Source organism: Amblyomma americanum, chromosome 11, assembly GCF_052857255.1.
Source record: "Amblyomma americanum isolate KBUSLIRL-KWMA chromosome 11, ASM5285725v1, whole genome shotgun sequence".
Taxonomy (NCBI): domain Eukaryota; kingdom Metazoa; phylum Arthropoda; class Arachnida; order Ixodida; family Ixodidae; genus Amblyomma; species Amblyomma americanum.
Window position 1 is genome coordinate 64,823,918 of NC_135507.1, and position 11,950 is coordinate 64,835,867.

Sequence of the window (11,950 nt, forward strand, 5' to 3'; positions counted from 1 at the left end):
ACCAGCAGGAGCCGCAGCAATTCACCTGGCTTCTTGACGAGCATCCACAACTGGTGCAGGGACTCGTCCTACCTGTCCCCGATATCCCAGGAGGGGAAAGAGAATGCCACACCTATCGCGGAAAGCCTTGCATTCTATGCTCGACGCAGACATTCATCGCACTCAAGAAGCCGCGTCACCGCGGCAACAGGTCTGCCGTGTAGTTTCGTTTCCGCCGCGTCAATTTCTTGCTCTCGGAACAGTGGATTCAAACCTCGGATTTTTTTTTTTGGTTTCCTTCCTCACTGTCTTCCCTTTTTATGTTAGCTGGGTATTGCATACATATCTGTGGTACCTTCTCTGCTTGCAATTTTATTGGGTGTTACGTGCGGCACAGTGTTTTGTGACTGCTTTCTTACATGGCGAATGTGTTTGATTGGATTAACTTATTTTCACACTTCTTTGATATTTCGTGTCATATCTTCGACAAGTATCTTGATGTAGCCGAGAAATCGAGCATTTAAATAAAGTCTTCTCTTCTTATGTAGAGCTATGTGGAAGCACTGTTTGGCATTCATTGTTGTGGTGGCTGGGTCACTCAATGTTAAACAGACTGCGTATCAAATTGCCCTTGTAGGTAATCCATTGCAATTGTCCCGCTTTAATAATAATTAATAATAATTTGTTTTTGGGGAAAGGAAATTGCGCAGTATCTGTCTCGTATATCGTTGGACACCTGAACCGCGCCGTAAGGGAAGGGATAAGAGAGGGAGTGAAAGAAGAAAGGAAGGATTAGGTGCCGTAGTGGAGGGCTCCGGAATAATTTCGACCACCTGGGGATCTTTAACGTGCACTGACATCGCACAGCCCATGGGCGCCTTAGCGTTTTTCCTCCATAAAAACGCAGCCGCCGCGGTCGGGTTCGAACCCGGGAACTCCGGATCAGTAGTCCAGCGCCCTAACCACTGAGCCACCGCGGCGGGGCTTGTCCCGCTTTGGCGGAATATGAATAGACAATTGCTTAACAAGGCAGTCCTCAGTGACTAATTGCTTTAGCTGTGTCCTCTTATGCAAGAGAGGTTGGGGTCCGCACCTCACGCTGCTGGCTACCTACCATTTCTTTTCATAGGTAAAAGCTAACGCTGTGTGGCCTGATGTTCAGCTTCGTTCGTGATTTCTTTCTTGGAGTAAGTTGATAAACAAGAATTCTAATGAATCCAAGTTGGTATTTATCGCCGTTTTGAGTAGACCGAGCATGTTACTCAAGGGAGTCTTTGCCCACGTAGTGCCTTGTCATAACTAAAATTAGTTTCATTACAATCCCACACGAAGAATTTTTCAGTAAGCAATCGTACGTCACGCTTTTGTTTTCAGGGATTTCTGCGCATTCGGTTCTATCAAGAACCGCGCCAAACCGTACAACAGATAATAAATATTGCTACATGCCACACTTAAGGAAGGAGACCGGACAGAACTTGGCTGGTAAAGGACAAACCAAATGAATAATTGCGAAGCTGTTGTGCTGTGACGTTTTTATAGTATATTAGCTTACAAGAGAGCTCGTACTAGCTACTGCGCCTGAGTGTTCGGAGGCTGTTCACTTGTTGCGCTTTTTTTTTTGCCATCGCAGCGACCAGGAAATAGAGAACTCCGAACAAAATGATGACCTCATATACCAGAAAGCTCTTACTGTTTCGTTTTATCCAAGCAAATTCATTCCACTCCGGTGACAAAAATGAGATGATGGCTACTTCAATGTGATGGTTAGGGCAACTATATCACCTTTGGCAGCAGTGCGTGTCTATACTATACTTAGCCCTTTAGCCGACGAGATAAGAAAGAGCGATTCAATAATATTTCATTGATTTTATTTTTGTTTCTTAGTCTAAATGTGCAGACAAAATTGGGAAAACGTTTTAGCAAAGGTTTCAAACTTTTCAGATCAACAATTTTGTTGATCTGCCAAGATAGGAAACACAAAGCTGCAAATTGACATTCGTGAGTCACTAAGTCGTACTTGAGGTGGAACTCGAGAAAACAGTAGCTGCCGCTTTTCAGGCACAAAAGACATGAAATTTAGCGAACTTGAAACTGGACACACTTTTATGGCCGAGAGCACTTTTATGGCACCAGCCAGTGACTTACACTGTCGTACCTTCAGTCATCTGCGAGCAGGGCATCCTTTCGCACCGCAGTACATGTCTGCAGGCTGCGCAAAGCCGGTCTTCCCATAAGACGAGGGCTCATCAGCTGGATAGCCGACTTGAGTCTATTTCCCACCGACACACGGACAGTATTCAGTGGCCTCGCTTACTCTCCTAATGCTTCACTGTCCATCTTGTATACGAGCCAGTCATTTGCGATAGAAACGTCTATTGCACATCAAAAAAAGTAGATGCCATCTGTGTGATTTGGCCGGGGTCTTGTACGTGTACACGAGGATATCAGAAAGTACAATGCCGCCCACGTGCTGGCTGTGCTCTTTCTCTACTGCCGGGTAGCTCACGCGCACTTTAGCCTCGTGCGCACTAATGCATCTTTCTACTGTGCCAAGCGGCTCCACGCATTGAGCGTTGCTGCAAAGGGTCACTCATTTGTTGTGCCATTTCACAGATATTACCCCGTCAGAGGAGCAGAACTCAACCGGCCACCGCGCTTCTTTTGACAGTTCCTTGTCACTATTTAGGACGTCATTTGTTCCGCCTGTTCTGTTTCCGCGAGCAGTGCCGATGCAGTAAATCCCACACTTGTTCTTCATTACGTCTCTGCGTTTTTATGGAGGAAAAACGCTAAGGCGCCCGTGTGCTGTGCGATGTCAGTGCACGTTAAAGATCCCCAGGTGGTCGAAATTATTCCGGAGCCCTCCACTATGGCACCTCCTTCTTCCTTTCTTCTTTCACTCCCTCCCTTATCCCTTCCCTAAAGGCGCGATTCAGGTGTCCAACGATATATAAGACAGATACTGCGCTATTCCCTTTCTCCAAAAACCAATTATTTTTATTATCATTACGTCTCTTAAATAGAAGTTAGTAAAGGCGTCAAAAATCGCTACTTTGATGTGAGGGCCCTCGATGGTCTTGGTTAGCGTCACGACAATTTTTGCACCCGGAAGGCGCCCTTCTCCAGATGAGCCTGTGGACACGTTGTAACATGAGCTTGATCCTTGATAAATGATGAGGTCGTGAAATATGCCATTTTAGCTTGGGCGTCAGAACAGCTTGAAACCCCATTTACCGGGCTTCTTCGCGACGTACTACTAGAGGCTCCTAAAATGTGTACCATTGTTGGCAACCATGAACTCGTCAATGCTTTCCTTGCAATCATCCGGGATTTTCAAGAACTAGTAAAATTTAAAGCGTAAACTTTACAACTCCCCTCCGTAGATTCCTCGCAGTGTGCGCTGCGTGCGCGTGTTTGAGCGAATTCCGGACCCCATAGAGTGCCTGTTACGGGTCCAATTGGACCTATTTTTGTAAATGTGGCGGAGAGTTTTAAGGTTGCTTCACTTCCGCCACCGGTTGGCCCGGTATTTCACTGCCTCCGGGATCGGCCTTGTTTTTAGCGCGTCTTTACTATCCTATCTTTCTATCTCATCTTTGCACTCTCATACTATCTGCACGTGGTAGCGATTGTGGCTCGGCTTGAGCCAGTGAGCAGGCCTGTGCACTTCCCTTTTCTTTCTTCCTGGCAACAACAGACAGACAGGCATACAGACCTTGAACCGACCGACGTCACTCAGCCGCCGTCGCCGCCGTCGGCTCGGCTCTCTTTCTATAGGCCGTCGGCGTTCATTGTGTTCACTGGCGTTGGCGTTGAAGACGTCCTAGACTCCGATGATTTTTGAGGAAAGGAAGGGAACATAACTGGCTCTCTGGGCCAGTGGGCGCCTCAATCGCGCTTTGAGGTACGGGCGGTGGTGAGCGTTTGGCTGCATGCATTAGCACTGACAACGTTGTGGCAGACGCGCGGCACTGCAGCAATAGGCCGCAGCGTTCATTGGGTGACCAACCTCTCGCGATCTACCATTAATTTAACTGCCACCTGCTAGGGTGGCATGGTGGGTGCGCTGCCTATCCGGTGTGCGGAACGCATTCAACGTTACAGATTGCGAGACGCGTCTTGTTGTCGGATACACCACAGCTTTCGCTCGCTAACTGGGTTCAGCACTAGTTGAACCGCAGCCCATTTTTGTAGTGAGAGCTACACAACTGTACCCAGTCGAGCATTTCGCCGTGAGCCTGGGAAGCCGGTAGTGTGCATGCGCGAAACCAGTGAGGAGCAGCAGGTGCGCGGCGCATGACGTCAGAGTTCGCCGCCACCGCCACCGCGTGTGGGGTCCTATGAATAAAGTGCGTACGTGCGGCTGTGTGTATAAGAGGGTAATTGATACGACTGGGTCTATCATAATCGTTTCGTATGGTTGACGAAAAGAAGACTCCAGCCGCAGCTATACGGTGGTATCGCCAGGAGATCAATTCTTCGGACCAACACGTCGTCGCCTGGCACCTGGCCGCTCTGCAGAGAAAGTATGATCATCAGAAGGCTAAACGAGCGGTGGAGACTCCTGAGCAAAGAGAAGAACGTCTTGCCAAGTGGAGAAGCCAACAGGCGGCGCGTAACAAGCGGCGCATCGCAGCTCGCATGGTTGCTTCGCAAGAAAAGCGAGCTGAAGCAATATCATCATCGGCAACTGAAGAGGAGCATTTAAAGGCTCCTTGTATAAATGACCACGCGATTAGACCAGGGGGGAACTGCAGCTGTCGCTACGTATATTCTGGCATAGCTGAGCTAAACCACAGCCAATTTTTCGAAGAGTAATCTAACTTTGAAAAACCTATCGACATTCGGAACACAACTGGGATTAGCCACGAAGTGGACATACCGCCTCAGCGCCTGGAACCTCTTCAATGGCACGACATCAGCGACTGGCAGATATCAACCCTCCAAAGAAAAGTAGCCTTCAAGAGATGGAAATTCATGATCTCCCATGAGAACAAGAAGGCCAAGGAAGCGCCGAATCTCTTCTGGCGATGCGCACAGACTCCTTTCTTACTTTTGAGTTGAGTACAGATTTGTCTGGCAAGTTATGTGCTCCATCAGCTCACCCATGAATAATAAAGAGAAAGGAATTTTAAGGCGAGGAAAGGGGAAGAGGTCGGTGCACGCACTTTACGGTGATACACGAACCTTTTTTATTTTATTCGAGAAGTGTGCCATGAGGCATAAGTTGAAAAAAAAAAGAAAGGGGGGAAGGAATGCACGGGCACGGCCGCTCAATGGCAACGCACTTGGTGCGGCCCGTCGCGTCGGCCGAGAGAGGCGTGACGCTCCTCGTTCCCATCGCCACCGCAGCAGCGCCACTGCTCCGAGACAGTTGCGGGCGGAGAGCTGTGCTCTCCGCCTGCAGCGGCCGCGCGGTCAGCGCTTGATTTGTTCCGAAAAAAGAGCTGTGTAGCGGTATTTCACAAAATATGAATGGTAATGCCAACTGGCGATTTGCTACTGATAGCAGTACGTCCGCATCGCTGCGCTTGTCAGCGACAGTTTGCCTAGGAAGGCACCTATGTTGGGTGCGCTTCTTCGAGCATTCGCCTGTTCAGTAACTCGCGTTCGACACACAGGAAGCCGGTAATTCGCTATATTAACTTGTTGCATATATTAGCTGGTTAGCATAAAAATGCTTGTTTTAAGAAGTCCGAACTCTGATCAGTCTGGTTCACAATTAGAGCCGATGATTGACGCTGTTTTACATTTCTGGACACGCAGAATTCTACAGCATTACAGTTCAGCCGGTTCACGGGTATACGCGGGAAATATTTTGCAAATGGGCACTACTAGCCTACATCAATGGTCGAAAAGAAAACACGACAACCAGAAGTCAGTAAGTTGAGTCCAGTTCTTTTCATTTCAAAGTTCATGTACACAGAATCTGAAAGCTTTACAAGCTCAGAACTTTCCTCGAGAGAGGTTTATGTGTAAGCAAAGTATTTCCACTGTCGAATTCAGGTTGCTAGCCCAGTTCGTCCACAATGGTCTTATCAGCTTGCTAAAAAATACTTTGCAGAGGTCCTCAGCGTGGTTGCGATCCTCTTTTTCACAAGTCAACGCCGGACATTGTGTGAAATGAGAAAGTATTGCGGACGTCAAGGTGTTGCATAGCCTGCTGGTTCGTCTCACGTCCGAGCACTTCATGACCTTGGTGACAAAGGTGCATACAAGCTTACACAGGCCAACTGCTTCCATTGTTGGGTACCTTAGCCGTCCATCGTCAACGTTGCGTATCAATCCATAAATTGCTCCAGCTGGCCTCGCTGCTTGAAGAAGGAGTTTGCAGGAATCACAAGCCACCTGAAAACGAGCATAACAATGAAAAACGGTACTAAAAGAGTTCAGGCATATTTCAGTTTATATATGTATATGAATTAGCCATCTAAACAAAGGACAAATAAATTCAAGCGTAATCCAATTTTTTAAACTTGTAAACCAACTGTACCTTTTCCTCACATCCACGTGCAACGTAACCGGCCAGGTATACAATTGGTGCCAACTCTATGTCAGCTACCGGCTCACTCCACATAGTGATGAATTCAAGGTCACTCGAGAGCTCCTTAGCTGCAGATGAGATGGCAGCTGACAAGGCATAAGTTTTACCATCCTGGATGGGAAGTTTAACAGCTCCTTTCGCCTCGGAGTTCATGGGAGCATTTGCTGTCTTTGCTGCTTGCAGCATTCCAACCTGCATAAAGAATGGCAAAATATGTAACTCCTCACCTGCCTAATTGTTTTTTTTTTTTTTACAGATGGTACCTTCAGCAGTTTTTCTGATGTGAACACTGCCGCCCGTGCGTCGACCCTGTCGTTTCCACCATTGAATTGTCTCAGGCTGCTGAATAACGATTCAACAGGGTCGCTGTTAAGAGCTTATGTCAGGACATAGCGGAAGCTGAAGTACAAGAGATTCAGTTAAATGAAATGCAATAGTATGGCCGTGAAAGCCTCCACTGAGAAGACACTTACTTGACGTGATCCAGGAGGTACTCAATTAGTGCCACTGTTGGTCTTGTTGTTCGTATGTCTCCTTGGTGAGTTTTCGTTTGGACCTGCCGCCTTGTATCTGAATGTTTTCAACATAGCACACGAAGTCCAACTCCAACCAAGACAGTCTTTCATCGTCAGATACAGTGAATGATTCTTCCTGCTGTTTCCATGGCTTCACTGAAGCGATGTTGTGTAGAGCGTACCACTTTGCTATCATCCTCATAAAGGTGATTGTTGCAGAGCAGTCTTGGAATTCAGACGCATCCGGGTGGCACTGTGAGTTTTCTTGAAGGTACTGGAGAGTGGCAATAACAGGCGGGGAAAATATTTGCACGGCCCTGCGCACTTTCATTTTTTCGAGGTTGTTTGGTTCAACATGAGCCCGTGTAAGGAACCTTACGGGCTTAACGAGGAGTTGAGTTTGAATTTGAAAAAGTTTCCTTAGGTAGAATCCACCTCGAATGGCTTGCCCTTCATCTACCATTTCCCTTTCTAGGAAGTTGTTGCGGAGATTCTTGATTAAATGGTTTGGATCAAAGGACAAGAAGAGTGGATCACCTTCCCTAAAAGGGTAAGGTACAGCCTGGGCAAGTGCACCATCCTCTGAAAGGCGTTTGAATAGGGCAACATTAGTTTGATGGTTGTCCGTCACAATTCTAGCCACACGAAAACCAAGATCTTCCACTGTTTTCATTACTTCCATAGTCATAGAATGAAGCTTGTCATTTTTCAGGCAGCGGGTGAAAAAATAGCCGACTGGTATAACGTAAGGTGTCGACAACCCTCTCAAAACAAAGCACAGCAGGCGATTTGCCACCTGAGGGACTGTTGTAGCATGCTCTGTAGAGCCGACGTCTACGAGGCCAAAAACCTTGTCAACATCCCGGTCATAGATTACTTTTTGTGCAATCGCCATTTCATCGATGATGAGTGAACAGAAAGCCTCTTGCGGCACACTCAGGCTTTCGTATTCAACACGAAGACGTTCTCTGATGAGGGATGTGACTCCAACTTCTCCTGTTGAATGACCCACATATTTTTGTAGTGTGGTACGACACGGTAGCTTGAAAAGGCTTCTCGAGCGAACATGCTCATAGCCCTTGCTTGCGCACGCTTTCCATAACACACACTCTCTCAAGACAGGTTCATTGTACACTGATTTTTGCTTGCAGCAATTAGAAACCAGATTTTTGATGAAGAGAGCTGTTTTGTCCTCGGCTTCGGATGATTTGATTACCTTCTTGAAATCTTGAATCTCCTTGTTTACTTCGTACCATTGCAAACGTTCTTTTAATTTGTCGTGCTCGGCTTGCAGCTTTTGTAGTGCTTTACACTGACGAGCTATTTTCATTTTCAGCCTGCGCTCAATCTTCTTTGCATCATCTATCACTCTCGCAATATGGAATGTTTTCTGACAAGCTTCATCAACCAGCGCAGAATTATCGCAGCCGGCTTTTAATGTGAGCTGGTATACATTCTTGACTAACAAGGCACTTTCACTAGAATCTCCTGTGCATGCCTCTGCAAAAAGTTCATTTCCACTCACATTTGGGCTCTGTTTTTTTTTATCCGTGCAGTCAGCAGAACAGTCAATTCGTGGCCTCTTCTTTCTTCTTTGTTCACTTTCTTTTTGCATGTAATTTGGGTAGTTCGGAAACACAGTCGGAACCGCTGTCGGAAGTAGAATCTTCAGTTTCGTTTCTTTCTTGTAGTCCGCGTCCGTAAAGTGATGTGAGCATACCAGCGATTTATCACTCGGCTCCCACTTGGTGCCTCTTCCACCCGGGCCCTCCCAGGAAATGTTCTTCAACCATGCTGCCCGCCGCTGGGGATCGCACGGAAATTCATGATATCGGATCGTCGGATCTTTCCTTGCGTTGGTGCTGCACAGCGGCACACAGCAGTTGCGCGGCATGGCACTGCATGTGCTAAAACATCTGTTTACACCGCACACGATCACACACGTACAATACAGCAGTCGTGAATCGAAAAGAAACACGCTGCGACACGTGACACCCACTGGTTCTGCGGCGCTCGGGCGCTCTCCCCACTGCAAAGTGTCCCGGAGCAGTGGCGCCCCGACGGCGGAAACTCAACTCTCGCGTCACGCTCTCGCCCAGCAGAATCGGCGCGACGCGACGGGCCGCACCAAGTGCGTTGCCATTGAGCGGCCGTGGCACGGGATTTAAAGTTAAAAAAAGGAGTGAAGACCTGTGGCGCTGAGGTAGTCGCAGAGGTTGCTGATGAAACAGTTGTTCATAGTCCACTTCACGTGGTCACTTTCGCGGTTCCACCGCAGGCCCACCTCTCTGAGGAGCCGTTTTCTGATAGCAGCCGTCGCTGGGCACGTCCACAACAAGTGCCGCGCACCAAAAATGCCCGGTGCAGCCCAGGGCACCTGTCAGGTGCTGGCAGGTCTTTGGCACGCCACCGATGACGGACAGATGGTATCAGAGCCATCCCTGCCCGAATCAGGCGCACGGATACATCCTCCTGCCGAGTAAGACTGCGGGGGAGAGGGTGCGAACACGGAGGAATTACAGCGCGTATTCGCTGACGCAGGACTTCGGAATCGAAAACATGGGACAGGAACGGATCTGGGGGAAGAGGGGAAGGTGGCGGATCGTCTGATGTATAGCATCCGCTTGAATGTTATGTGGATCCTGAGCATGGCCGCGAATCCAGTGTATGCGCACAGGACATGGATACTTAGCGCAGAGCACATGAATTGATTGTGAAATCTGGAATGTCCGTCGAACAGCCTTAAGCTGTTTAAGGGCGGCGTGGGAGTCGGTGTAAATATTAACTGTATTGAATGTTGGAACGAGCGGAAGGGAAGCAATGACATTATAAATGGCTTAAAGTTCCAATGCCAGGGGAGTGCACATATCCGCAGTATACTGCGCGCGAGAGTTGAGATGCGGATGAGATGGACTATACACAGCAGTAACTCCCCTCTCTGCAGAATGTGATGCATCCGTGTATAATATGCACCCTTTAGGCAGATACTCTGCTGATACCGACGGGGAAACAGTGGGGGCGATTGTCAGTGAGCTGGCAATATGATCACGGAGGAAGTGTCTTTAAACAATGAAGTTGGAGAGACTGTTTTCTGCCTCTATTTGCCACCCGTTGGCCGATGAGCTCAATGAGTGTATTAAGTTTGGCGAACTCCTGTAGCAAAGGTATGGGTGTTAAGCGAGGCAGATATGTTATGACGCGCTTAGCCTCACGATTGATATCCCATTTTTATATCAGAGTATCCCGAGAAATTCTGGCGTTTGGTCTCTCCAACCTGGAGGATCAATAATGAGTTTGAAATCAATGGTGTTCTGGTCAGTGATGCACAAACAGTATCTAATGTATTCAATGAACATTTTAAGTCCATATTTACCGATGACAACAATATCTTTCCAAAATTTGAAGCTTCACTGCCGCCTCTGAATGACCTTGTAATTAGTGAGCATGGTATTTTGAACATGTTACTTAGCCTTGATATAAAGAAATCACCTGGACCAGAGAACATACCTAATGCCTTTTTGAAAAGATATGCACAATAGACAACTAAATATTTGTTTGTTTTATTTACAAGGTCCTTAAATGAAGGTCAAATTCCGAGAGACGGGGGGACTGCTAGAGTGCAACCGCTTCATAAAAGTGTAGACAAGCGATTGATGAAGAACTACCGCCCTATTTCGCTCACATCGACTGCTTGTAAACTACTTGAACACATAATTCACAGTCACATATCAAACTTTCCCGAAGCTAATAATATTTTTACTAAGTGTCAGCATGGATTCAGGAGGGGTTACTCAACTTGTACACAGCTAGTCGAAACTATACATGATTTTGCCTCGGCAATTAACAATGGAACGCAGATTGATGCCGTATTTATAGACTTCTCGAAAGCTTTTGATAAGGTTACTCACGAAAAGTTACTTTTTAAATTAGACACAGTACTTCATAACGAACAACTAGTAAAATGGATTTCAGCCTACGTCTCAAACAGAGAACATTTCATTGTTTTTAATGATCATTCTTCTGACAGGCTTACAGTTCACTCTGGCGTCCCTTAGTGCTCTGTTCTTGGGCCTCTGTTGTTTTTAATATATATTAATGATATTGTCGCTAACATTCCTGCGAAAATTAGACTTTAAGCTGATGATTGTGTTATTCACACAGAAGTAAGAAATGTCTCCGATCAGCTATTACTTAATAATGCGTTGCAAACATTTTTCGCATGGTGTGAAGCATGGCAAATGTCCATTAACTTTGAAAAAACTGTACTAATGAGAATCACTCACAAAAAGAAAGTCTTACCCTATGATTGTTGTATTAACGGCATGACACTGACAGAAGAAACAGAAATATAAATATCTAGGGCTCTGGGTCACTAAAACTCTTAGCTGGAATAAACATCTTGACTTCATAACGTGTAACGCTTCTCGTAAATGGTTTTTCTTGAGACGGGCATTGCGGTTGTCTACCCCATCTGTTCGCCTACTTGCTTACAAATGTATTGTTCTGCCTACCTTAGATTATGCTATCATTTGGGACCCATTCACCCAAACTAACATGAGTAAAACAGAGAAAGTTCAAAAGAGGGCGGCACGCTACATTTATAACAATTACCTACGTACATCAGGAACACATCTTTTATTCCAAGCTGGCCTTCCGACAATAACTGAGCGAAATCGTTGTGCACGACTTAAATTTATGCATCAATTAATCAAAAGACACAGCAGAACAAAACTCACCGATCTGCTTGCTTTTTCGTCCCGATATGCGACGCGACAACGACACCAGCTAACTTTCTCCTTTTCACGTTCGAAATAACTGCTTTAAATGCTCATTCCTTCCACGAACTATTTCTGATTGGAATAACCTCATTAACAATGAAGTGCTGCAGCCGTCACTGACATTGTTCTCGCAA

At 46.7% G+C, this 11,950-nt stretch overlaps 1 non-coding gene and 1 pseudogene across 1 annotated transcript; both read right to left on the reverse strand.

Annotated features, from left to right (window-relative positions):
• Window positions 1-887: 887 nt before the first annotated feature.
• TRNAS-ACU (transfer RNA serine (anticodon ACU)) lies at window positions 888-959 on the reverse strand. Its single transcript has one exon. It is a non-coding gene; the product is annotated as a tRNA-Ser (tRNA).
• A 3,563-nt stretch (window positions 960-4,522) lies between these two features.
• Window positions 4,523-7,933, reverse strand: LOC144109667 (uncharacterized; annotated as a pseudogene).
• Window positions 7,934-11,950: the final 4,017 nt, after the last annotated feature.